Here is a 25,050-nt window from a genome sequence, read left to right as displayed (position 1 = left end):
AAACAGCAGAAAAGTAACAAAATTACTGCAATCAACACACATCTTTCAATAATAACATTAAACATGAACGGCCTAAACTCTCTGATCAAAAGATACAGGTTAACTGAATGAATTAAGAAACAAAATTCATCTTTAGCCTGGTGTGGTGGTGCACACCTTTAATCTCAGCACTTGGGAGGCAGAGTCAAGTGAATCTCTGTGAGTTTGAGGCCAACCTGGGCTACAGATTGAGCCAGAACAGGCTCCAAAGTTATACAGAGAAACCGTATCCCGAAAAACAAAACAAAACAAAACAAAACAAAACAAAAAAAAGAAAAGAAAAAGAAAATGAAAGAAAGAAAATCCATCTTTTTGTTCTCTACAAAATATTTTAACCTTCAAGGACAAGTACCTTTCACTTAGAGTGAAAGAATGGAAAAAAAGTATTCCAAGCAAATGGGGCCAGGCATCACTATCCTAAAATCTGACCAAATAGACTTCAAAACTAATTCGAAGAGATTCAGAAGGATATGTTGTGATGCCTGAGTTACAAGCCCCCTGGAGATCACCAGGAGTCCGAATTCATATACAAAAGCAAAGAACCTTTATTGCAAGATTGAGTTGGGCTTCCCGTTCGTTCTAACACAGTAGTTGGATCAGGGAGAGCATTGAGCTCAGTTATGGCAGGGTTTTTAAGGAGTAAAGGATTGGGGGGGTAGGAGAATTCTGGATTCAGATGGGGCCTGAACTCCTGATTAGGCAGGAGTGAGGCAACAGAAGTCTTATCAATCAGGGACTGGTACTGGCGTTGCTGCAAGGAAATTGGCAACCTATATACAAGTGATGTAAGCTATCTTTCAAGTTCTAGAGCATCTAGTACTTGTTTGTCTCAATTCTGGTTGGTCCCCCGCAGGGTACAGTTTGTGGCTTTTCCTGGTTATTGTGATGGTGAGGCCTAGTCCCAGTATTGTTAGTCTGTAGCCTATCACAGCTGTGTTAATGTTAAGTTTAGGCCTCTTCAACATCATTCTTTATTATGTATATAGTGTTCTTCCTGCATATATGACAGCAGGCCAGAAGAGGGCACCAGATCTCATTACAGATGTTTGTGAGCCACCATGTGGTTGCTGGGAATTGAACTCAGGACCTCTGGAAGACCAGTCAGTACTCTTAACCTCTGAGCCATCTCTCCAGCCCCTCAACATCATTCTTAACAAGGGAAGAATTAACCAAGAAGATATGATAATCCTAAACATACATTCACCAAACTCCAGAGCAACTTCATGAAGAAAAATGTACTATAAGAATTAAAGACACATATTAACACTAGATACATATAAAAGAAGAGATCATGAATTTGAAAGAGAGTGGAAGGGGACATAGGAGAAATTAGAGGGGGAAGGAAGGCTGGAAATGGTATAAATACAGTGTACTCATGTATGAAATTTTCAAAAGATGATTTGAGACCTTGGTCTCATTTCCTGCTGTTTCCTGCACTATGTATGCACAGGTATGTTGGTACTTCTATTATTTAGTACTTTTTGAATTTTCTGAATCACGTGAGTCATGCTTTTAGAAAACTTACAAAGTTTTTAGTCATATTATCTTCAAATATATTCTCTGTCTGGAGCATCTATTAGACATCTTTTTCACCTCTTAGTCTCTTTGTGAATAATCTTCCAGCTAGCTAATCCTCACTTTGTTCTTTCTAATCTGTCTATTGAGTTTTCAATATCCATGAATACATTTTTCATTTATCAGCATTGTATTTGCCTATTTTCTGCAGTTTTATTTTTTCATACTTTTATTGTTTTATGTGCTTAATCATTTTAAACTCATAGAATATTCAGTAGATACCGACTGACCTGAAATTTCCAGGCAATTGTTCATTCTGCTGTTTCTTTGTAGAGTGAGTGTTGCATAGATTTGGATCATAAACCCGTATCTAAGCCCCTATCTGTGAGGCTCCTGTGAGTTCTGCATTAGGTTGTGTTTCTTCAGAAAGGATTAACGGTTTCCTCTGCCAAATAGCCCAAGGGTAAGAATCAGTGAATTCATGAATATGTCAGTTATTCAAACTAAGGGTTTTGAGTTCTGGGAGATAAGTCCCAAATCCACGCCAAAGAAAGTCTTGATCATGAATTATGGTGGAGATGTTTTCCTCCCTTGGAACCCAAAATGAGACAAACCAGCTGCGTGATTTTTTTTCCCCTCTCAGTAGAAGGATTTCTTCAAGAATCTCTCGACCATAGAAAATACCATCGCTCACGAGTCCCCTGCAGGAATAGTGCTCACAGTACTTGCACATTGAACTTGAGGGTGTGTTTGGACTTAGAGGTGTGCTTGGCATGATTTATTCAGCATTTCTAGGTGTTTTGTAATGTGAGATACTACCCATTTCTACATTGTTAGAAATGAATCTTCTATATATGCCTTCCTTAGTTTTATTTAAATAAGATTTTTTCAGTTATTTTACATACTGACTGCAGTTTCCCCTCCCTCCTTTCCTGCCATCCCTTCCATATATGCTTTTAAGACAAAATCACAAAAGAATTTTTATCTAGGTTAGAGAATTTTGTTATGTGGTACAGTGCTTATTCTAGCTGGTTAATAAACTAAAGAGAATTAGTCATGGCTAACATATTACTAACTCACAAATCCTGATAACAAGGGACTTAGGTGCTTCTAGCACATGGCCAATGCCACTAAGAGAAGAGATCATCTCAAACAGAAAATGGTACAACTGAAGACACCTTGGAGATTCATTCATTCATTCATTCGTCAATTATTTGGTGGTTGGTTGTAGCACAGAAACTGCTGGGATTCAGTTCCTTCTCATAAATATCCATTTCTGCAACACTCAAGGAACAGTGAACACGTTTGACTAACAAAGAGGCAGATCCTGATGATGACTGCAGAGAAACTTAACCTTCGGAAGGGATAGAGGGTGTGAGGGGAGAAACAGGGGAGAGAGAATCCTCTCCAAGAAGAATTAAGGTAAGTCCTAAGCAATGAGGAAGAGCCAGTCAGGAGAAGAGGCTTGGGGAGCTGACAGGTGGGAAAGAGGCAGTCCTGAGAAGAGCAGGGAGGAGGACCCACTCAGGGAAACAGCCTGCTGTTTAGGGTGGGAGAGTGCGGAGAACCTGAATAGTAATCCGGAGCAGGCAGAGGGTCCTAGAAGCCAGAAGCCAACACTGCCTGGGTTGGCCCCACAAGGTTTTGACTCGTCCTCCCTTACTCTCTAATCTGCAGCTCCCCACGACCACTAATCCTCATGCCAACTGTTTCATTCAGCCTTGTGTTCGAGCAAGCTGTTGTCTACCACATCAAATACCTCCAAGGCCCACGCAAGCCACAGGAATGCCTAGAACACCTGCTTCTGGGGTATTTTGGACCTCTTCCTGCAAATCCCCAGCCTCTGCAATTAGGGAGTCTATCGAGGAGTTCTGGCATCTGTTGTTTCTATGTAATTCTGTCTGCGTTCACTCACATAACCACTCATCATGCTGGAGTATAATAAAAATTTGCCCTTAAAGCTTTAGAAAACACAGAAAGTCCTTGAGATGTGATAGAAAATCTCTGGCCTTAGTTGTAAAATCCCCACATGTTGTTGTGAGATGTGAATTTATATTGTTCTACTCCAAGACAACAAGAAATGCATATATACATACAGACATATATTCATGCGATAATCTGAAACAGTCACAACTGTTTAGAATTTTATTCTCTCCCTTCTCTTACACTATTACTCTTTGCTTGCTGCATGCTCTTAATGGTTTGTAAATTATTAATTTGGTTTTGCTTTTCTTTTAATTGTCTTTTTAGTAAGTAGTATCCTCCCCCCCTTTTTAACAGAGGATTTTAGAACCGTGACTGATTAATCCATGGCATTGCAACAGAGGATCAGTGAGAACAGCTTAGGGGCGACAGTTGTGCATATTGGGGTTCTGTCTCTGTTGTACGAGAACATCCACATTAGCTTTGAGTGGCTGTCTATTACTTCTTTTCCATGGTGAGTAGAACAAGCTTCTGTGCATGATATGATTTCTTTTAAAATGAACACTCATTGACTAAGGTTCCTCACTGAGTCTCAATGTCAATATAAAAAATTCAAATGTTGTACTTAGACATACGATCTCATTTTCTTTATTCAAGTCCTTTGGAGACCTTTCTAGAGCTATTCACATTTCCTATCAATTCTCAGATGGAATACACTTCCGAGACATTAATCACATGAAATGGAGTTATTTTCATTAATCCTTTATATATAGCTGAAAATAGACTTGAGAGGCATGTGCTAAAAACGCTAAGCTCAGATATGAAGAACATCCAGTGGGAGGATGATCCAGGCACAGTTATATTTTCCAGGGTGCTGTCATAACTCTAATGCCACACTAGAGCATTTCTTTGCAAAGTTAGGATTTGTCAAATGACTTTCCTGAGTAATGTGGCATTACTTTAGTCCTGTTATCCTCTCTGTCTATCCATCAGGTCCAACCGTTCAGGGCACACCAAAGACAAGTAAAATCCAGCCCAGAGCTGCGAGCTTGCTGATGTAGCCACATTGCACTTGGGGCTTTGTTTCACCTATTCTAGTTATGCGTCTACCTCTGTGCAACTTGTTCAGCTACAGACTAGCCACTTGGGTCAAGAAAACACATTGTTATCATGGATATCTGACTTCCAATCAACCGTTGAAAAGCTAAGCTTTGGGAGGAGAGGAAATCTTAAAAAGAAAAACATCTCTTGAAAGCAAAATAATGGCCCAAACTATAAGGTTTTCTTTACTTTATTAAGCTTTAGCTCTTGTGGACACAAATCTCATCAGCCAGCTCCATGTTGCTATTTATTTGGCGGAGCAAAATTTTAGGAGCAGTGCTCATGACTATCTCAAAGGGTATGGAGAGAGTGGAATGGGACATAATTACTAGGTTGGTTTCTTGTTAAAAGCAACATCATACTTACAGGTTTTGTCCCTTAGGGAAAAATTTTCAATCTTTAATGAAAGGAGACTATTATAGGAATCAGGAATTTTACAAACTGCCAATAGCTAATGTTTACTGTGTGGTGAGTGGTAAGAGCAAGAACTTCCTAATCTTCTTTCCTTTTGTTTGACCTTCACAACTGCCCAGTAGGCCTGGCACCTCCATCAGCCCTTTCCACAGACAAGGAACCGGAAGCCGAGAGTAGCTAACTGTTTTACTCAAAGTCAAGATGTCAGGAGGAGGATTTGAACTTGGATAGTTTCATACAGGCCTTGAGTAATAAAGCATAAATCAATAAAACACTACTCACCTATTGTGTGTACAACATCATCCTGGTATGACCCTCGGACTCAAATCCTAATAATGAACTAAGTTAAGAGGCTTGGAGCAAACACAATGAAAAGACGAAGATTCTTTATCTATTCCTCAACAGTCATTTATTTTGTGAGTCAAGATATTTTTCTAACTTAATTACCTGCCACTTACTACCGCCCTACTTGGGTCTTGGCCTCTGTGATGTGTGTAGAGATGCCCTGGTCATGGCAACTCTGTATCATGTTTGCTTGACTACCATGTGCTCTTTCCTCTCCCTTCCCCATTCAAATCAGTTTTCCCTAAATGAATCCTAGCTGCTCTCCACGCAGCTGTCCTTGAGCTCACAGTATCCCTTCCCTCTTTAAACAGTAGCCCCTGTAAGCCTGGAATTATTCTGTGAGTTTTCCATTTATATCTGGCACAAGGCTTGAAGTTACATAAAGACTCAGATGAAAAACTCAAAGGCTCCAAAGCAAGAGCATGCCAAGCATGTACAAACCCCAGGGAGGCACCTAGCATCTCTTAGCATCTAAGAGATATTCTTCAGCTCTTGCAGAGAAAAAGATGAGCTGTGTGAGTGATCAAGGTCAGCAGCAGTGTTTCCATCTGTCTAAACTCATTTTGGTGACTCCACATTCAGGTTTGCCCAGTAGGGTGATTGTCTTAGTCCATTTGGGATTTTAGAGCAAAATACTATAGACTGGGTGGCTTATAAATAATATACATTTTACTTCCCATGGTTCTGAAGACTGGGAAAACTACGATCAAAGGGCTAAAAGATTTAGTGTCTACTGAGCCTCTTTTCTGGCTTGTAGCTGTACCCTCTACAGTGCCCTCCATGGTGGAAGGGGAAAAAGGCTCTCTGGGGTCTTCCTATTGGAGGATCCCATTCCTTAGGCTAATTACTTCCCAATGGCTCCACCTCCTAACCTTGGGGATTAGGACATCAACACACAAACTTCTGAAGACGTGAACAAAAGTGGTTTTTTTTGAATCCCATCTTTTTTTCAACAGCAGGCATAACCCAAACTGTGCCTAGCAGCCTCTTGAGAGAAGAGACATGCTGTTCTCTGATAGAAAAGAGAATGGGAAGCTGATTGGGATTCAATAGAAGAAAATAACAAAAAAAAAGGTCAAATTGTATGTGCAAACTAGTAGAATCAACATTATTAAGTCAAATTCACATGAGGGTTTCTTCAAATTAAGAGAACAATCAAACAGGATCGTTTGCCAGGGAGACATAACAATTCAAATTGTCTTCCTCGCTCTCTGCTTTATTCCCTTGAAGTGGGATCTCGCACGAACTCAGAACTCGTTGTCTTTCAGCTCGACTGGCAGCCAGCAAGCCCCAGCTCAAAAAGGGAGCACAAATTTAAAAAGTGAAGTAGCATATACTCGTGGGAATATAAATTATATAATCACTTTTCGAGATGCCAGTATCTACTGGCTTTGAATCCAAAAGTGTCATGACCCGAGAAGGACACTTTCAGGTGTGTTTCTAACACAAATGCTTGCACACATATGCACCAAAAGAACATTGTATTAATGTTCTGGGCAGCATGTCAGTGTGCCAAAGTAAAAAATAACTGTAATGGTCACCTGCAGGTTAAAGATACAAACTAACACATGTGGTGTAGTCGTAAGAAAGACGCCATAAGCTGCAAAATGAATACTGGTGTATACAACAGCATGAACAAATTTTACAAAAATATTATTAAGCAAAATAACCCACACAAAAATACGTACTATATGATTGAATATATATGAAATGCTAAATAATAAAAATGGTTTGACTATGAATATCCACCCACATGCTCATATCTTAAATACTTGGTCTCTAGCTAAAGATGCTATTTGAAGATGTTCTGGAAATGTCAGGAGCTAGGCTAGCTGGAAGAGTAGTGGGGAAACCTTTGAAGGTTTACCTACCCTCTGGTCCCTTCTCTCTTCCTTCTCCTTCACCATGCAGGGAAGGTTCTCTACCACATGCTGCTGCCACCGTGGTGTTCTACGCATAAGTCTAGAGCCAAGCAATCGTGATATGAATTTTCTGAAATCATTGGCCAAAATTAAACCCTCCTCCTGTAAGTTGCTCTGTCAGATATTATGGTCAGAGCTACACAAAGGTAATTAACACAAATGTAATAAAGGAGAAAGTATGGGTTGTATCAGTAGTTCTTTTTGTAATAATGCTATGTGCCTTGATAAAAGTTTGCTTCCCAAGAGGGGGAAATACAGCCTTGGGAGAGATTTGCCAGCTGAGTTAGGAGTGTAGGGTTAAGAGAAGGTGTCCTGGGAGTAGGAACGTCATCATGGCAAGAAATGAATGTATGTGAAAGAGGTTGCCATAACGGAGGCTTTCAAAGCAATTTCCTGTGCTCGTCTGGGTGAAAAAGAGGGTGAGACGAAGCGGGAGGGGAAGGACAGTCCATGCCAAGCCCTTCGGATTCAGTCACGCTTTAGGAAAATGTGGGAAACCGTCAACAGCGGAAACCTGGGTTCTCAGGCTGACTGTACGCAAAATAGATTAGAAAAGTTCTATTCAATCAACGCTACCCAAGGCCACACATCCTTCCCAGACCTCCCTTCATCCCACTTGAGAGGCTCAGTGAGCAAGAAGTCAGAGCATGGGAATCACCAAGCTCACAGGAGCACTCAGACTCGCTCTTTGTCCTTGAGCTCATTAGCACCAAAAAGTATCATCAGATAATCAGAACTGGGTAATAGGTTCGGAACTCTCTGTGAGTCTGTCTACGGAAGTGTCTTAATGGTGATGACTGAGTGATTGACTCAAACCCAAAGCACCCATGTTTCCACACACGTCAGCAGTGAAGTACCTGCCTGAGCGTTCGTTTGCTGCGGACGCTCCCATCCTCCATCAAGTCAAAACTTGCTGTTCCTGAGCTTTCCTCTTCAAAACGAGTTGCACCAGTTTTGACTTTAAAATTCTAACTGCAAGAGCGAAGTATTCTATTTTTCCCGTCACTTGCAAACTAAGCCGTCTACCGTGCCCAGTCAGGCAGCTGAGAACGTAATAAGCATATAAATAGCTGCCTAACCTCACTATTAAACAAGAATGCTAATTAAAATGAAATGTCATTGCACAGCTGCCACATGGAGAAAGATTTAAAAACCAGACCATGCAGCCAGGGGGGAAAGGAAACCCACACACTGCAGGTGAGATTGGATCGGACGGGTGCTCTGTGTGAAAACCCTTCAGAGCTAAGACCACACTCATTGTCAAGCTGGAGAGTCTACATCTAGGTAGAAACCACATGGACAGTTTCAAATAGTCCATAATTTTAAAATCTAGTTTAAAAAGAACATTATAAAATGAATTGCTAGAGGCACATTTAAAATAGATATACACAGTCAACACTTGACTATTCTTCATTATTAGATCGAAAAAACATAAAAGCACTCAGTTAAATTGCCATTAAAATTTCTCGGTGTTTATCCTACACTTAAGTAGTTTACAGATTGGGAACTGTAGTCCATTTTTCCAGAAGCTCTGCTGTCAGTGACACTAGTCCTAAAGAACGATGACGCATTTAAGGAAATGGATTTATTGCAGCAGTTTTATGTATTAAAAAGAAAATCCAGCCCACTTTCTTAGGAGAAAACCAATGCTGTGATCATATCCGATCTGCAACACAGCAATTAAAATGAATAAGCCAGACTCTACATAGTAACATATTAGGTCAATGGTTCTCAATCTGTGGGTTGTGGCCCCCTTGGGAGGGGGCGGTCTGCATATCAGATATCCCTCATACCAGATATTTACATTATGATTCGTAACAGTAGCAAAGTTACAGTTATGAAGTAGCAACGAAGACAGTTTTATGACTGGGAGGGTCACCACAACATGAGGAACTGTGTTAAAGGGTCACAACGTCAGCAAGGTTAAGAACCACCGTGTTAGGTAAATAACGTTAAATGGGTGTTTATGGTATGATGTCGCTTATATGAATTTGAAATTTTTTCAGAACGTGATACAAAGGTCCATTGGAAATCAATATTTTAAAATTGTAAGAATAGGAGATGATGCTTCAGTTTCACCATCATGTACCAGGCTGACGACCTCAGGTGTTTTCCAGAAAAGAACTCAGGAGTCACCCTTTTTAACTTTCTCATTGTAAAAGACACGGGTTCAGAGAGGTTGTGAGTGGACTGAGGCACATGCTTACCGTTAGCAGAACTGACTGGAGTTTGAACATTATCAGTACCCAAGTCCCATGTCAGGACCGGTATAATGACTCATCAGGTAAGGGTGCCTGCCGCCAAGCCTGCCAGCCTGAGTTCCATCCATGAAACTGCATAGTGAAAGGGAAGAACAGATTCCCACATGTGCATAGTGGCATGCATGTGTGAGCGTCTGCACATGCACACGTGCACACACACACACACACACACACACACACACACACACACCTACAAACTAAAATAGATAAAAATGCAGAAAAAAATCCCAAGTCAGTAAGAAACAAATGAACAAACAATAGACAACAGTGTGCTGTTGGGTTTGTTCTTGTCCCTTCAAGTCAGGATTCAAGGCACATGTTTAAGTCCGTACGGGCCACACCACTTCAGGAAGTCAGTGGAGGGTCTCCATGCCTCCATGGGAGACAAGGAAAGAGCACTGGCTGTGGGGCCAGGCAGACCTTGATGTGTGCAGTGATTCTGTGACCAGGAGACCGAGGTTTCTCACCTGTGAGTATAAGAAGAACGCATTGTAAACCACATCCATATACAATGTTTGGTACATGAACGTAATAAGTGCTGAAGAACGTTGCTTTCTTTACCTTAGCTGCTAAGGCACAGAGTGTTGCAGGGGTGCATGTCTGCTCTGAGATGGTGAGACCAATGTATGGCAGATGCAGTGAAACAGGCACCAACCTGGAGTGCCACGGAATGACAGCAGCCACCCCCTGTGCTGTGTGCCACGTGCCACTTACCAGACTCAGATTTCAATTCATTCACTTAAAACACGATTCTCTGCTTTTTAAAAGGGAGACCATAAAAATAAAAACACTTGTTACATTATAAAGGACAATCAGATGAAACACTGTCGATTCCTCCCCAAACCATACGAGGAGCAGAACAATATCCTCTTGTAGACGTCTACACTTTAATGCTGAGAGTTGTAGATATGCTATGTTCCATGTCAAGGAGGACTTAGGATGGCTAATCAGCTATGTTGAAGGAACTCACCCAAGATTATTTAGGGGCCCAGTATGATCACAGAGTCCTTTAAATGTAGAAAGGTGCAGAGTTTACAGTTGGAGGAAGATTTGAAGGTGCTACACTGTTAGTTTTGAAGATGAAAAAGTAGGGAATAAGCCTAGGTGTGCAGCTGTATTCTATAAGCGGAATCAGCTTTCTAGAATGGAAACAGATTCTCTTCTAGGTTTCCAGGAGCGCAGCCATGCCAACAGCCTGTTTGTAGCCCATAAACCCCATTTCAGGTTCCTAGTCCCACAGAGCTACAAAATAGCAAGTTAGTGCTATTTGCTAAATCCATAGCAATGTGTCAGGGCAGTAGGAAACTAATGCAAAGCACAGGTTTAGAGCATTGAAAAAAGCAGCATGAAGAATGTATTAGTGCAAACATCAGTGCAGAATGTGAATCGTATTTTTCTTTTGTACAATGTCAGTCACTGGGACAGAGTGCTTGGGTTAAAATTGTCCATGTGTGGTCAGCCTAGCTTTGCCTCAGCAGGATGAGGCCATGACTTGAGGTTTATCCCAATCTTCTTTCTGCCACATCTAAGGCTGTGCTCATGTTACTAATGACCCTGGCACATTCCATGAAAGGTACCGAGAGAAGAAGGCCAAGAACAATCTGCACTCAGCATCACTCGGAGTCCAAGTTCAGTCTCTTTACTTTACTTGAGCTTTACTTTAAATGCTTGTTACTAATCTGCAGTTACCTCTCAGGATACTGTTCAAGGACCCTCTTCGTCAGTAAATTAAATGCATGGTCCCAGTCCTTCACTTCTCTTTAGAGCACACATGCTCCAACTTTAAGACCCTGCTCCTTGACCTCAGACTTTGACGTTTAACTTGCTTTGACCAATGGAATTTTTGTAATGTAGCAAGAGCAGAGGCATGACTTGTTTTTATGCAATTGGTCTCTCTCTGTCCTTAGTGAATGACCAACTATGGACACATACTCCAGCCTAGGAACGATGAGAACCCTGTAGAGCTGATCTGATTCCAGTCCTCCACTTGGAACCCAGAACCAAAGCCTCCAGTCAAACACAGCCTGATGGGTTTGTTGTTGACTTTTAGACCATGAATCCGAGGATTACTGTTTTAAACTACTGTGTCTTTGAGTGATTTTTTTTCTCACCGTACTATGCCAATAGCTGACTGAACCTTCTAGGTGGCAGCTTTTCTAACCACTCTTCCAAGAGAAACAAACATGTCCTACTTTGTGCCTATTGTACTGCTACAGATGTATATATCTGACCTGTTTCTTTTCTTTTCTTCTTTTTTTTTTAATGTGCATTGATGTTTTTTCTGCATGTATGTATGTGTGAGGGTGTTAGATCCCCTGGAACTGTTACAGACCTCACGGTGCAATGTGCTGGGAATTGAACCCCGGTCCTCTTGAAGAGCAGACAGTACTTTTAACTGCTGAGCCATCTCTCTGACCCCCTGACTTAAGTTTCTTGAGGGTAGGTATCTTAGCTAGGATTTTATTGCTGTGAAGAGACACCACAACCACAGCAACTTTTATAAAAGAAAATATTTATTTGGGGCTGGCTTAACAGTTTCAGAGATTTTGTCCATTATCATCATGTCGAGAAGCATGGCAATGTGCAGGTAAACACGGTCCTGGAGAAGGAGCTGAGAGTTCTACATCCGGATCCCCAGGCAGCAGAAAGTGAACTGGCTTGAGCTTCTCGGTCGTCAAAGCCCACCTCTAGTAATGCTCCTCATCCAATAAAATCACACCTACTCCAACAAGGCCACACCTACCCCAGCAAGGCCACACCTATTCCAACAAGGCCACGCCTATTCCAACAAGGCCACACCTCCACCAACAAGGCCACACCTCCACCAACAAGGCCACACCTCCACCAACAAGGCCACACTCCTAACAGTGCCACCCCCTGTGGGCCTTTGGGGGCCATTGTCTTCAAATCATCACAGTAGGTTATTTAACTTTGATTCTGTGACCCACAGTATTATTCCCAGAATATAGTAGGTCTTAATAACTTTTTATGAAAATAAAGTTAACTCAATAGATTCAAGGAACATGTTGCTCCATGTCTTGACCTTTAGGTAGGAGCAGCTGAAAGAAAGGATCATATAGGTCTCTGAGCTGCTGCATATGGCCAAAAACACTCAAAGGGCCTTGCTTTGTTGGCAAACTGAATAAACCACATTTTTCAAGCATAGATGTTCTGTTTTTTAAGTATCCAGGAATGCTACTGTGATTCATGAAACAAATTTACTTCAAAGTAGTAACAAATTTGTGATTGCTTGATGATAATACACATTTCCCCTGTTGATGGCTGGGGAAAACTTAGTGCCAGGAAGGAACGAGCCGTTTTGACAGCTAACAAGAGGCCATGATAGTTCAAAGTGTTAGGACATTCTGTTCCAGGCCACTCTGCTTAAAGAGATCACAGAGAAATGGGCTCTGCGCTGCCTCCTTATGTGTTGACTAGCGAGGCGTGCGGCAGAGACACAGCCTGCCTGCTGCTCTGGTTTAGTCTCTCCTGACACTCCAGGTCCCTGCGCATTCACGTCACAAGGACAGGGTGCTGTCAGCCTTCAAGACACCTCCGAGGAAATTACAAGCTTTCGTTCCTCTTCCACCTCCCACCACCGAAGCTGCTAGGCACACCATCTCCCAGCCTCGCCCTGGCTTGTAATTAAAGTCATTGCTGGAAGGTCTCTTCGGAAAGAGAGGCTTTAATAGGGAACAATGGCTCCCTACACAAAGGATCGCCAGCTCAGGAGTGAGGATCGCACTGATGATGAAATGCGAGGACTCTGGGCAGGGAGTTACCTTAAACCGGGAACCTTCCCATCCTAAATTTTTATGCTAGCGAAACAGTAACTGCAACCACTGAAGTTCTTTCTTTAAGGAGCTTTAAAGGCATTTCCCCCGCCCCATCTTTTCCTTCTAATTCATTTAAAAGCTATTTCTAATCTGTAGCTAGAAGATTATACAGAAATGTTTGAGCGTTTGAAGTCGTGTTGTGGGGAACAGGATAGAGGTCACGGGAATAGAAGCAAGAGGCCAAGGATGACGTCATTGAGAACCTATCGCTACTCACAGGCAGCTTCTATGGTCTTGACTTAAGCCACGACCCAAGCACAGCTCCTTCTGGCTGACAAGACTATGGATTAGGAAAGAGTGTTTAACTGAAATCCTTGCTGAAAGCTTTAACAAATGAGCATCAATGATGAATGCTAACCCCTTTTTCTTACTCAATCTTGATCATCTTCTATTGAGCACCCTAGACTCTTGGGGCGGTGAACGACTTTCCATTTCCCGACACCATTGTTCACACTGCCGTTACTTCTGCATTCTTTATCTTTTCATGGAGCCCACTATAGGCTATCAAATCTCCCTTTAACATTCAAGTCACAGTCCGTGCTCCCTACATCCACAGTCTAGCAATGTTTTTATACGTGTGTAATGGTCCAGACTCATTATCTCAAATGTAGGAACATTCATTTTTATCGCCAAACTGACTTGGAAAAGGTCACTTTACTTGTGCCATTTGATCTTTCCAGTACCTTCCAAGACAGAGTGTAAATTGCTTCACTGCCCAATGATGTCTTCTGTGCTTAGTCATATCTCATCTTCCTCTAGCATACCTTTCTCCTTCGTCCTTCCTCAGAACTGACTGAGCGGCGGGGAAGAAGACGTGGTTCTAAGCTCTGGGGCTTGTGTGTGAGGAGGAAAGCCAGTGGAGGAATGTTAGGGAGGATACCACCAGATTTACCCATAAGAAAGAAACCAAGTTCACAAAGATCAACATTTCAAAGTTGGTAACAAGGGCAAAACAACCAAAGCATACTAGATTTTAGTTTAGACCAGGGCAATGTGACTAGAGTTGGTGATTCATGTTAGCCTATGTCTTTTAGACACAGCATTAATTAAATAAATGCCACAAATTGTGGAAGCGATCTCGGCTAACTTGAAGACAAGGCAGTAAAACTGTGTGGAATACAGGAGGAAGAGGTGGGGGCGGGGCAAGTACAGACCTGCAGATCACACAGAAGACCGCTGTTCTTCAGTAGAAGAACCTGGTGCTAAGATGTGCACTCCTTGAAAATCATTGCTGAACTTAGTTCTATCACCTCATTGCTGTCTGGTTTGCTGCCTGACTCTTGAGCTGGATCCTGCACCACCAGAGAACACTCATCCCATCTTGCCAAGGTCCCAGCATAGCATCAGCAAACGGATTCCAAGTAGTTCGTGGGTTACGTGATTTCACTGACTGTCGATTTCACAAGGAAGGGCTTATCACTGGCATTGTGAAGGTGGGGAAGAGTGGGCCACAGCAGATGAAACAACCTGGTCATGTCACACAGCTAATGAAATGATGCAAGCCAGTGCCTTGCCCAAGATGGCTCCATGCTCTTCCACTTTACATTGCCTGTGCACATCACGATCTACCCCTGACTCTGGTGTAGGCAGGGGAGCACTCTGGAAGGTCCTGCTGAGTTAAACACAATGTGCAGGATTTCTGCAGCTCACCCTGTCACTCCTTCCTAATAGACATCTTGAAATATGAGGTGAGAAGAATGGTAAGAAAGGGAATATTTCACACACTCATTATAGAAAAATCCAGGCTATGGGCTGGAGAGATGGCTCACTGGTTAAGAGCACTGACTGCTCTTCCAGAGGTCCTGAGTTCAATTCCCAGCAACCACATGGTGGCTCACAACCACTTGTAATGAGATCTGGTGCCCTCTTCTGGCCTACAGTCATACATGCCGTATACATAATAAATAAATAAATCTTAAAAAAAAAAAAAAAAAAAAAAAAAAGAAAAATCCAGGCTAGCTGGGAAATAGGATTAAAAAAAAAAAAAAAAAAAAAAAGAACTGGAGAAGTATGTCAGAATTCATGATGAGTCCCTCCCTTTAATCTGATAAAAATAAGGAGCTTGTTTTCACATGTTTCTCCCATGAATAAATTGATTTTTAAAACAGGAAATTAAAATCTTAGCTATGCTCTGGGCCTTTTGCTAACTGAGGAACGTGTTATGTAGCATGCACACAAAGGAGAATACAGTGCTGAGAAAGAACAGGATCTAGAGAGGAAATTTTACGGTGGAAAAGTGCAGAGGGAAGTATGGAACTCTGCTTCTGCTGTGGCTTTGGAACCATAGCTGACCAATACCACCCAATACAGCCAAGGTGGCCTTGTTTCTCAGCTGGTACAGAGCCTGGATCTAAATATGCAGAAGAGATGATGTTCAAATGCCAGAAAAGCTTCAGGGGCCATCTCAGCCTGCACATCCCCATGGAGGATGATCCAGGGGCCATCTCAGCCTGTGATCCCCATGGAGGATGGTCCAGGGGCCATCTCAGCCTGTGATCCCCATGGAGGATGGTCCAGGGGCCATCTCAGCCTGCACATCCCCATGGAGGATGGTCCAGGGGCCATCTCAGCCTGCATATTCCCATGGAGGAGGATTCTGATTATCAAGTTGTAGAAAAGCTTTAATCAGGCAAGAGGAGAAAGCAACAGGCAGGTTAAAGGTGAGTGGTCACCCAGCTATGATTAAAATGGGTATAATCCTTTTACTTTTGGGATTTTAGCTCGAGGACATGGCCCACTCTGCCTACTCCTCCAAATTAGAGGATGCAGGTGGGCTTAAAGTCACATGATTGGTCAAAGGACACCGGTAGTACAAGGCAGGAAATGCAAAAAAGGAAGGGGCCAAAGACCAGATTTCCTGCCTAAAATTTTGCTAAGGACTGAGCAGGAATTAGGAGAGGGGAAGGAGATCCTCTTTGTTGTGGATTTGGATGAAAGGCCATATTTCTAAGCATCAGAGCTGGCTTTCTGGAAGGTTTGGGCGGGCTGATAGGAGTGCTAGTCTCCACTTTCCATTCCACTGGCTTCCAAATCACCTAAGAGACACACCTCTAGGCATGTTTATGGATGATTTCCGAGGGAAGGACCACCCTGAGGGTGGATGGGTCCATTCTGTGGGGTCCTAGACAGAATACACAGGAGAAAAGGCGGAATGCAAGCCCAGGATCGGCATTCCTCTCTCTGCTTCCTGACTGAGGGCGTCATGCTGCTGAGCCTTCCACCATGATGGACTACATCCCTTCTTCTACCAGGAGCTAAAATAAATCCTTCTTTCTTTACACAGTCCTGTCAGACGTTTAGTTCCAGCACAGGAAAGTAACTCATGTCCAGCCCTGAAATGGGAAATCAGGTCCAAGAGAAATGAAAAGCAGTAATAATGAGGGAGAGGAGGGCGTGGGGCAGGTAAATTCTCCATCCTTTCTCTTCTTGTAGCTCTTGTGGATAAAGTCCTTAGTACTAGAACACAGATGTGTGTTCTGGAAAATACTGTCCTGCCTGCCTGAGCAGTAGATGGCGGGCGTCTAGTAACACCTTGTTCCATGTGGCTTCACATCTGTTCCTTTTCACTTCCTATTTTCTCTGCCGTACTGTTTTGAACGTATCTATCCCAAGTAAAATCTCAGCATGAATGCAAGAAATAAAGCAAGACATTATATGCTACAGTTGGAATAATAAAAGAAATTCTAACCAACATCTGCTAGAAACAGAGACAGGAGAGGTATTTCTAGAGGGAAAAAAATCATACCCCATGAAGAAATTGAAAATTTCTAAATCATAAGGAGAAAACATTTCACATAACTTTAGAGAAGCTGCTGGAATGATTTTAATGTTTCTCCCTTTGAAGCTAAGAGGTTGAAAGAAGGAACATTAGCAGGCCCGTAACATATTTAAATGAGAAAATTGACATAAATTATTTTTGAAAATCTAAAAGAGCCTGGAGCCTGCCCAACTATCATAGCGAAGCATTATGGAAATGTAGCCATAGCGTAGCATTATGAAAATGCATGTCCACACAATTGACGGGACAGGATGGATCTGTCAGCAGGGAGAGCTAGGTCCTCACAATCAGGTCCTTATGCTGCAGTATCTCAGCTTCTGTGGGAAGGTGCCCACTGGGCCTGCTCTTGACTCACCCTGCAAACCCAAGGTCTTAAGGTATCAAATCCACTGGTGGTCAGGCTTACACACGTACTGTGAGGTAGAAGGCAGGCTTTTTAAAAATTGTGGTTCTTTCCCCAAGTCGCCTGCTTCTTTATCTTTGGGTGGTAAACCTCTACTTCCCTTTTTTATTTTATGTTTTGTCTTATTGATTCCCTTTTAGTGTTGTGCTGGGAATCAAAAGCAAACAGCAAGCAGACCAAGGAAGCCCTCACTGAACCACACACCATCCCAGTCCCAGGAAGCAGCAACCGTGAACGCAAACATTGCCTGGATGCAAACACTTTTTACAGTTGTGCGTCTCCTCCATTTATAACCAATTCTTGTTCATTTAGTTCCTTCTTTTCTGAACATTTTATTTGAGTTCCCCAGAGTCACATTTTATTAATTTAAGAATATTTTCCTCGGGCTGGAGAGATGGCTCAGCCGTTAAAGGCTAGGCTCACAACCAAAATATAAAAATATGTTCCTCATAGCTATAAAAGTGATGTGCGCTCATTGTAGTAAAGACAGAAAATTAGAAGAAAATAAAATTCGTCCTATCACATGGGGGCAGGCATTTTTACACTTAATTAAGCAATTAATTTCAGGGCTGGGGACTGAATCCAGAAGACACTAGGAAACCTTGAAGCCAATGAAGCAAATCCCCAGCCTAGTTTTATGTTTTCTCTTTAATCCTGCAGCAACTCTTCGCTTACAGAATAGATTTTCCTGAAGCGCTTGGCCTGCTTGCGTTCCCTGCTCACTCCTTTCTTCCTGACCGTTCTTTTCTCTTCCAGTCACATCCTTTACACCAGCTGTTTTATCACTAAGTAATGAACAGCAAGGGGAGAGAGAACATTTGAATCTTGTGCACATTACATCAGAAAATCTGGTTGTAACTGACTCATGTAGGAAGATGTGGATTTGTCCAACAAACTTGATATTGAAGGCACTGGCTACTCAAAATAGTCCTATCAGGTAGGAACTAGATGAGAAATATTGAGTCCTCTGCTCCTAACCTACCCCCAAACCTCACTTTCCCTCAGCTGTATAGTCAATAGCCTGGACTTCTCTGGGTGTAAGACTATCTTATTTACTGAGTTCTTATAATAGTGTAAAAGCATATAGCCCTTACTTTGTGCCAACCCCAGGAGAACCACATAGTAAATAGTAATTCATTTGGTTTTCATCATGTCTGAGATAAAAGTACTGACAATACTACTCTGTAAATCTCAGCAACTGCCCAGAAGAGGGGAATGGGAAGGGTGGGGAAAGGCATCCCATTTCAGCCAGCATGGAGGTCAGACAAGTGGCCACTTGAAGGGAGTGGAGCTTTGGAGAAAGAGTAAGGAAGCCCCAAATGTAGGGGAGCCCAAAGTTTTAGGGAAGGCATGCTTAGAAAGAGCTGGGAAGAAGAAAAGAAGGTACAAGTTGTTGCTGGGAAAGGAACCCACGAAGGCCGAAGGGGTGTGGAGATGTGTCCAGTACCCATAGGTGGCACTGTTGGTCTGGGAGCACATGGAGAAACTGGGGAATTGAAAGTGACCTTGGTGCCGTTTAGTCCACCTCCAGAGGGAGTGGTTTGAGGGGAGATGCCACCTGTGTTGGCAGAAATTTAAACCCTTCAGAAACCAGCATGCTAGTCTCTTCCCGGTGAGGAAAGCAGCCACACTGGGACCCCAAGGCAGTTTTCCGTGTTTCCTTCCCTCCCACCTCCCACCCCTACCCCCCACCCCCCCAGCCCCCAACCCCCCACCCCCGACCTGATCCCAAGTCTCCTGGGTTCTCTGAGAAAATCACGGTGGAGAGGTAAAGAAAGGAGAGTCCTGTCTGTGCCTTGGGAGAGAAGTTAAATGTCGTTATTTACTTCTCACTACATGGCTTTCAAGCCTCCAAACAAAAACCCAAACAAGAAGGGAAAAACAAAAACAAAAAACCAACAGAGTTCACAGCTCTATTTCTCACCCTCTGGGAGAAGGTGAGAAGGGAGGGTTGGGTAGAAACACAATTTCTAGGAAGTTCTACAGACATCAGAGGGGCGGATACACCTGCCTCATTTAGGGACAAACCCTCAGCACTCACTTATTCTTTTCCCTGTTAGGAGTCTCTGCGTCACCTACCGCCCACTGCAAAAGTCAGCTTTTTGCCCACAGCGGTGACCAGAACTCCAGGAGTGTAAACATGAGTCCTGAGAAGGCAACTGGGCTGACTCTATGTCCATTTTGCAACAACAGTAACATATTCCACCCCAGGGCCTGTGGCCTCTTTAGCCACAGGCTTCTATTTGTATGTTTGCTTGAGACAGGGTCTTTCATTGGCCTGGAACTCACTCAGTAGGCTAGGCTAGGCTGGCTGGTGAACCCCAGGGGACTTCCTGTCTCCACCCTCTAGGTTCTGGGATTGTAAGCACAGCACTGCCGTAACTGGATTTTTTTTTTTTTTTTTTTTTAAATGTGGGTACTGGGAATCAAAGGCAGGTCTCTGTGCTTGCTTCCCAGCCTTAGCAACAGGCTTTTGACCAGGTTCACAGTAAGGGTATGGGAGTGGGTTATTCCCCAGTCATGTCCGCATTCATATCTTGCCTGGGTCAGACTGTTGATGACTTCCCTCCCCCAGCAGCCTACCTAGTACCTCTGTCCTCCAGAATGTTAGCAGCAGAGAGCAGCTTCTGGCTCAGCTCCAGGTTGATTTTCTTATGTTTTATATCTAAAGCGTGTGGTCTCTTCAGCAATGGAGTCTTACTGCCTAGTTCTTGTGGGTAACCAAACACTGGCAGTCTCCTGTACTCTTCCTGGTGGTGTTGGAGGCTCCACAGTCAACAACTCATAGAGAAGTATCCTGCCCCTGGCAGTGAGGTTTTCATTGAAAAAGCCATGACTTCAAGGGTCAGCACTGTCCACCCATACAGGATACCTCTGTTGAAACTCTATGTTTTAATTTTGTTTTTGAGTTAGCTTATAAAATAATAGGTTTCCACTTGATGGTTTCACATATCTTCAGTTTTGGTTAACTCTACTCCACATCCTCACATCCCCATCCCCACCCATTCCCATTTAAACCTTTCCACATAAGCATTCACCCATTGTGCTCACATATCATATGTTTTACTACTCACAATCACCTGTTATGTTCATTTCATGTATGTTTTATACCCCCCTCCTAAGTGTTTCCCCTCATCCATGGTCTTTTTTCTTGCCTCCTGGTCTTTAAAGACCATTCAACTCTAATATAAAAATGTAAAACTTTAGGAGCTGGAGAGACAGATCCAGGGTTAAGAGCACTGGCTGCTGTTGCAGAGGATCAGGGTTCAGTGTCCAGCAGCCACCCGGCAGCTCACAAGCACCTGTAACTCCAGTTCTAGGGGATCTTACACTTTCTCCTGGCCTCTGTGGGTACCAGGCATGCACCTGGTGCACATACCCACATGCAGGCAAAACACTTAGGCACATAAAATAGAAAGTGACAAAATATTTCTTTTAAATCTAAACATTAAAATCTTGGGTCCATTTATTAGGAAGAAAATGCAGCCCTGGCTTGGGTTAGCTTACACAGTATGTTCTAGGTCCATAAAATTTTCCTGAGAATTTCATAATTTCATGTCTGCCGTGGATATGTGGCGCAGTTTCAGCATTCAGTCATCAGCTGGTGAACATCTAGGCTGATGTCCTTTCATAGCTATTGTGATTGGGGCAGCCAGGCAGCTGGATGGGCAAGTAGAATACAGAGCCTCTTGGGAGAGGAATAGCTGGGTTGTGTGCTAGCTAAACTGTTAGCTTGTTGAGAAACATCCACCCTGATTTCCATGGTGGCGGCACCAGTTTACACCTCCTACATGCAGCGGATAAGGGATCCCCATTTCCCACACCCATGCTGTGTTCTTGGTCTTAAGCCATTTATGTTTCCCTTCTGGCTAGTGGTGTTGAAACATTTAAGTGTTCCTTTGGCATTTATGTTTCTTCTTTTGAGAACTCCAGTACTATCGATCATTTTTTGATTGAATTATTTTCTTGTTGCTTTGATTTTTTTAGTTCATTATGTATTCTAGATACTAATCCTTTGGCAGAGGTATAACTGGCAAAGATTTTCTGCCATCCCTATGGGCTGCCTCTTCACTCCACAGTTTTCTTTGCTGTAAGGAAACTTGCATTTCACAAAGTCCCATTTTATTGATTATTGACCCTTTTTTCTTATTTAGAAAATCCTCACCTATGTCTGCATTTTGTAGTCTATTCCATGCTTTCTCTAGTAATTCCAGGTTCTACCGTGAAGGGCTTGGTCCGTTTGGGGGTGATTTTTTGTGCCAGGTGAGAGACAAGAATCTAGTTTCCTTATGCGACATTTCCAGACTGAGTCTTCCCAGCACGCTTTGTCAATGATGCTGTTTTTCCCCCAGTGTGCATTTTTGAGATCTTAAAAAAAAAAAAAAAAAAAAAAAATCAAGTGATTGTAGTTGAGTGAATTTATATCCGGGTCTTCTATTCTATCATACACATGATCCACGCATCTGTTTTTTGTGGAAGAACTCCACATGTTTTTCTTACTATGGCTCTGTAGAATAACTAGAAATCAGGTAACACGATACCCCTGGAAGTTCTTGTTTTGCACAGGATTGATTTGGTTATCTGGAGTTTTTTGTGCTTCCGTATTCTTTTTAAGAGTTTTTTTTTTTTTCTTCTATTTCTGTGAAAAACAGGCACTGGGATTTTGATTAAGATTGTGTTGAAGGCCGGGCGGTGGTGGCGCACGCCTTTAATCCCAGCACTCGGGAGGCAGAGCCAGGAGGATCTCTGTGAGTTCGAGGCCAGCCTGGGCTACCAAGTGAGTTCCAGGAGAGGCGCAAAGCTACACAGAGAAACCCTGTCTCAAAAAACCAAAAAAAAAAAAAAAAAAAAAAAGATTGTGTTGAATCTGCAGATTGCTTTTGATAAGATGGCCACTTTCACATTATCAGTCCGTGATGTGGGAGGCCTTCACATCTTGCAGAGTTTTTCCTAAATTTCCTCCTTCACAGGTTTGAAGTCTTCATAGAGAAGTCTTTTCATGTCCCTTGTCAGGTTTTATCCCCTTGAGGTGTTGCTGAGGGCACTGTGAAGGAGACAGACTGCTTCTCTGTTTTCTTTGTTAGTATGTCTGCTGTTGGCACCTAGTCTGATTTTTTGTGTGCTAATTTTGTATCCTTCCACTTTACTGAAGGTTTTTTATCAGCTCTAAGAGACTTGGGGTAGTGTATTGAGGGTTTCTGATATATAGGATCATGTCATCTGACACAGGGGGAAATGTCAACTTCTTGTCCTGTTTGTATCTCTTTTATTTCTTTCTCTAGTCTTATTGCTCTAACTGATTTCCAGCACTATACTGACATGTCTGTCACCCCACTTTGTCTATTTGACACAGAAATTATTCATATTCTTGGTGTAGACATTGTGTTACTTGAGGCAATTGATAAGGATAGGTACTTGTGATGTGTTGATAGAGGTTTCTCTGTTGGTTTGTTTTGATAACACCCCTACTCTAGCCCTGAAAATCTTCAAACACTAGCTGTTCTTCCCAGATACAGTAAAGATTCTGTGGTGGCTTGGGGACATATACTTTTAATGTGTTATCACAGTGGTTCAAAGAAATCACAGTTTACAACAGGAAATTCAACACGAATGTGACACATGGAGTGGAAAGGAATGCTCACACTAATAGCAAAGCCGAAGAGTGTCTTCAGAGTCATTCGGATGTTGAGTAGGTAGTTTTAGAAATATTCTCCCAAGATGTGTGATGGAAACTCCATCTGTTATTTCTCCCATGAAGTCATTGGTGGGGAACCTGGTGTTAACTGTTCTGGGTGGAATATTTGAGAGTCTATGAAGATGTGCTGTGTGTCAAGTTCCAGTGAGTGTGAAGGCCAAAGAGTTCTGCTGGGCACAGGAACTCCAGCTTGGGGATCTGCCCAGGCAGTGCGTTGTTTCAGGGAACGCTGCTGACCTTGTAGTAGAGACCAGTCTTGCCCCTAAGTGTGATGCTCTCAATCTCACAGCTATCTGCTGTGGTCCTACTATGAATTTAAAGCAGATTTGGATTTTTCCCCACCCCAGGTCAAAGGTGAGGCAGTCCCTGGGATGCTGTGTGAACAGTACCCATGGCCAAGTGAATTGAGGTAACATTCATGTCATATTCATGGATATTCCCCATGAATATTAGTATCTTAAAGGTTCCGGGGAGTCTTGAAAATCTGATTACCCTTTGTGGACCCAGAATTCTCTATCTCTTTGGACATGGGATCCATTTTGTATAATACCTATCAACATTCCAAGAAAATGTGCATTCTCTTATTGAAGATGAATGCTAAGGACTTAAGGACAAAAAGAGGCCTGGGAATCTGGAACTAGGGAAGCATGTCAGGGGGACGTCAGCTCAGCCTTATGAGATGGGCAGCCTTTAGTGGGAGAGACAGAGATGCACGCTAGTCTCTGAAGTTCGTGGTGCCACCAGGGGCTGTGCAGATATATGGTCTGTGCTGCTCCATGCTATACTGACGTCTGTAACTCATATTGCCACTGCAGGCAACATAGGCTACTGGAGGCTGTACTAATGTCTGTGATCTGTGCTGCCTCTACAAGCCATGTTGATGTCCATGGTCCTTGTGACCACTGGAGGCCATGTTGGAGTCTGTGGTCCCTGCTGCCACAGGGGACCAGATTGATGTCTGGGATCTCAGCTGCCGCTGGAAATCATGATGAAGTCCATGATCCATGCTACTGCTGGCTGGTATGGGCAAGGAAGCTTCTTTTGCAGTGGTATTGATGACTGCTGACTCGTAACTGGGAATGAGAGACATTGAAGGTTTCTGTGACAATCCTGGCCCCCCAAACAAACAAACAAACAAACAGTCGAGGCAGGAAGTTATTGAAGGGAGCCCTTAAAGACTGTGATAAAGATGCTGAAGCTTAGGTCTTCACAGTTGATGGCTTCTGGTGAGTGGAGGGTAGTGGTGGTGGGGGGGTGGGGAAGGTATCGGGTTTTCTTTAAGGGTCATTGGGACTTGGGACTTGTTGTTGTTGGGTTTTTTTGGGGGGTCGGGGGAGGAGTGCACAGAGTGGGAGGGTTGCCCTGGGAGGAACGGGAAACAAGTGTGATCAGAGTGCATTGTATTAAATTCCCAAATAATTAATAAAAATATTATGTTGGGGAAGAAAAAAGACGCATGCCAGTCTATCTTGAAAGAAATCGCATTAGCTACACCTCTCCTCACAAGCTCCAGTGTATCCCATTTTCATCATGTCAGTTTAGGGCCCTTCAACTCTGACTCTGGGCCCTCTCCTTCCAAAGTTCTCTCCCTGTAGTGTCCTGTCAAATTCTCAGACCTTGGTTCTCATTGCTTATGCGTCTTCTGCTGTACTGATTCTCGTGCCTAAATAATATATATTTCCCCCAGAGCAGTCCAGACAGTCCCTTCACTAAACTAACAGTAACCATAACAAGAATATCAGATGAACTGACAAAGTGCTTCTGGGTCGGGTACTGACCGACTTGGGTGTTAACATATTAATCGTTGTCTTAGAGCAG

At 42.9% G+C, this 25,050-nt stretch overlaps 1 long non-coding RNA gene across 4 annotated transcripts in view; it reads right to left on the bottom strand.

The window, feature by feature from the left end:
- The window catches only part of LOC131915208 (uncharacterized), a 55,070-nt gene that overhangs the window by 4,701 nt on the left and 25,319 nt on the right, over positions 1-25,050 (bottom strand). The window contains exon 3 of one of the 4 annotated variants that reach the window (XR_009380286.1): positions 22,586-24,305. The exons of the other annotated variants lie outside the window; for them this stretch is intronic. This is a non-coding gene — a long non-coding RNA (uncharacterized LOC131915208). Of the gene's footprint in view, positions 1-22,585; positions 24,306-25,050 lie in introns of those variants that run through there. 4 annotated transcript variants of the gene reach the window in all.

This window comes from Peromyscus eremicus, chromosome 7 (assembly GCF_949786415.1).
Source record: "Peromyscus eremicus chromosome 7, PerEre_H2_v1, whole genome shotgun sequence".
Classification (NCBI taxonomy): Eukaryota; Metazoa; Chordata; class Mammalia; order Rodentia; family Cricetidae; genus Peromyscus; species Peromyscus eremicus.
This window is presented reverse-complemented; position numbering and strand designations above follow the sequence as displayed.